The sequence below is a fragment of the Gorilla gorilla genome, chromosome 10 (assembly GCF_029281585.2).
Source record: "Gorilla gorilla gorilla isolate KB3781 chromosome 10, NHGRI_mGorGor1-v2.1_pri, whole genome shotgun sequence".
NCBI lineage: Eukaryota > Metazoa > Chordata > Mammalia > Primates > Hominidae > Gorilla > Gorilla gorilla.
The window spans coordinates 110,898,634-110,901,390 of record NC_073234.2 but is presented as its reverse complement, the minus strand read 5'-3'; the positions used below and the strand labels follow the sequence as shown (position 1 = coordinate 110,901,390).

The following is a 2,757-nucleotide window of genomic DNA, read 5'->3' as shown; positions in this document are numbered from 1 at the left end:
GGAAGTCAAGGCTGCTATGAATTATGATCCCACTGTTACAGAAGGGCTGGGCTCCCAGCTAAGCCCCACCCTTAAGCCTGGAACCATGGCCCTAAGTGAAAACAGCTGACCCCATTTTTCTGCCCAAATGTTGCTTTTTTGGCCTGCCCCACCCCTATCCTGTGCCCATGAAAGACTTAAGCTGGCAAAGCAACATAAGCGGCTAAGCGTCGGGAACACGAGCGGCTGAGTGGCAAGCAAAGAAACAACTAAGTGTTAGAGAGTAGATGCAGCTAATTTTGGACGTGCAGCTTCCGAGAGGGGCCTAGCCAGAGATGGGTGGGCTTCAGGGAAAGATCACCTTCCCACCCCCTTTCCAGCCTCCCTTTCCGCTGAGAGCCACCCACCGCTCAATAAAGTTGTCTGAATTCATTACCTTTCAACCTGTTCATGTGACCTGATTCTTCCTGAACGCCAGACAAGAACCAGGAAGCCCCTGAGAGTATAGGGGCTGCCACCCTGACCCTCCACTGAGCTGGTTGGCACTTGGCCATCCCTGGAAGGCAGAGCGGACAGAGCATTGGCTGTAATATGCTTGGATGCTGCTGCAGGGCCCACATAGAGCCTGCTCCCACCAGAAAGGAGCAACTGGCTGGTTCCAGAATTCGTTCACTCCAATTCCCACACTCGCTCTCTCGCACACTCCCTCCCGTGAGGAGTGGCCAGCAGTGGGCTTAGTGAAACCAGTCACTCCACTTCCCACCCACCAAGGGGGTCAAGGGAACTATCCCATCTCATCACCACTGCACTCCAGTCTCGATGACAGAGTGAGAACTTGTCTCAAAAAAAAGAAAAAACGGCCAGGTGTGGTGGCTCACACCTGTAATCCTAGCAATTTAGGAGGCCGAGGCAGGTGGATCATTTGAGATCAGGAGTTCGAGACCAGCCTGGCCAACGTGGTGAAACCCTGTCTCTACTAAAAATACAAAAAATTAGCCGGGTGTGGTGGCACGTGCTTGTAGCTCCAGCTACTCGGGAGGCTGAGGCAGGAGAATCGCTTGAACCCGCAAGGCAGAGATTGCAGAGGGCCGAGATTGTACCACTGCACTCCAGCCTGGGTGGCAGAGTGAGACTGTGTCTCAAAAAAAAAAGCAAGAGAAAATTATCTCTAAACATGTTGGGTTTACTTGGGAATAGAAATAAGGATTATAATCCAGAATGCAGGAAATGGCAAGCCTCCAGTGCACTCAGTGAGGGAAGGGGAACTTTTATTAACAAAAAAGAGATTTATATAAGCTGCTTAGAAACAGATCATTGTTTCTAGAGGCTCAAAGCCAGAGTTGTCATTTCATTGGTGGAGACACCTTACTGGGTAAGTGTTCTGAGAACATTTTACCTGAATTACAGCAGTCCTAAAAAATGTCTAGTGATAAACCTTATCAAATCAGGAAATGCTTGAAGGATGCAGAGGAGCTTTTTGAACGTCCTTGGAAACAATTCTTAGACATATAAGCATAGGCCTCCTCTCCTTTCAACCTTCCTGGCCCTTTTTTGTCTGTGTCTGACAAAACCGATTTCATTTTGGCATCTGCAACCTTCACAAAGTCTAGAGTAAGAAGTATGGAAGTTGTCGGCTTAAGGTGCAGACATGGCCAAGTCCACAAACCACACCACACACAACCAGTCCCGAAAATGGCACAGAAATGGTATCAAGAAACCCTGATCACAAAGATACGAATCTCTTAAGGGAGTGGACCCCAAGTTCCTGAGGAACACGTGCTTTGCCAAGAAGCACAACAAGAAGGGCCTAAAGACGATGCAGGCCAACAATGCCAAGGCCATGAGTGCACGTGCCGAGGCTATCAAGGCCCTCGTAAAGCCCAAGGAGGTTAAGCCCAAGATCCCAAAGGGTGTCAGCCACAAGCCCGATTGACTTGCCTACATTGCCCACCCCAAGCTTGGGAAGCGTGCTTGTGCCCGTATTGCCAAAGGGCTCAGGCTGTGCCGGCCAAAGGCCAAGGCCAAGGATCAAACCAAGGCCCAGGCTGCAGCTCCAGCTTCAGTTCCAGCTCAGGCTCCCAAAGGTGCCCAGGCCCCTACAAAGGCTTCAGAGTAGATATCTCTGCCAACGTGAGGACAGAAGGACTGGTGCGACCCCCCACCCCCGCCCCTGGGCTACCATCTGCATGGGGCTGGAGTCCTCCTGTGCTATTTGTACAAATAAACCTGAGGCAGGAAAAAAAAAAAACAAGAAGTATGGAAGTTGTCAAAATCAAAATGGAGTCACTAGTGTTAGAAAACTCACACAAAAAGAGCTGAGGAAGGCTATAAAAAGAGGGTTCTCACACTTGTATGCCTAATAACAAAAACTATCACAAAAGACTCTGCAAAAACCACAACCTTGCATAAAGGCCATCCCAACTGTACACAAACAATACTTCTACAAGGACATCTACCCAGCAACTGCCTGTATGACTCTGGACTGGCATCACTTTTTTTATTGATCTTTGTAGCCAAGGATAATTATCTCAAAACAATGATCCTTCTCATTTTTCCTTTAAATACCTTTATCTTTTTTTAAACCTCCCTGGATATGCACATAATTTACCACATATCTTTTTCTTTTACAGAGACTGTCTCTGTTATTTAGGCTGACAGAAAAAAAGCGAACCTGAGACTAAGCCTTGGGGAACATTTAATGAATGAGTGGGGTAGATGAACCTTCAAAGAGGACTGACGAGGTAACCAGAGAGGGAGGAAATGATCAGGAGGCATTTA

General features: G+C 48.1%; 1 pseudogene; it reads left to right on the top strand.

Annotated features, from left to right (window-relative positions):
• The first annotated feature begins 1,616 nt into the window (after nt 1-1,616).
• Nucleotides 1,617-2,233, top strand: LOC101151629 (large ribosomal subunit protein eL29-like; annotated as a pseudogene).
• Nucleotides 2,234-2,757: the final 524 nt, after the last annotated feature.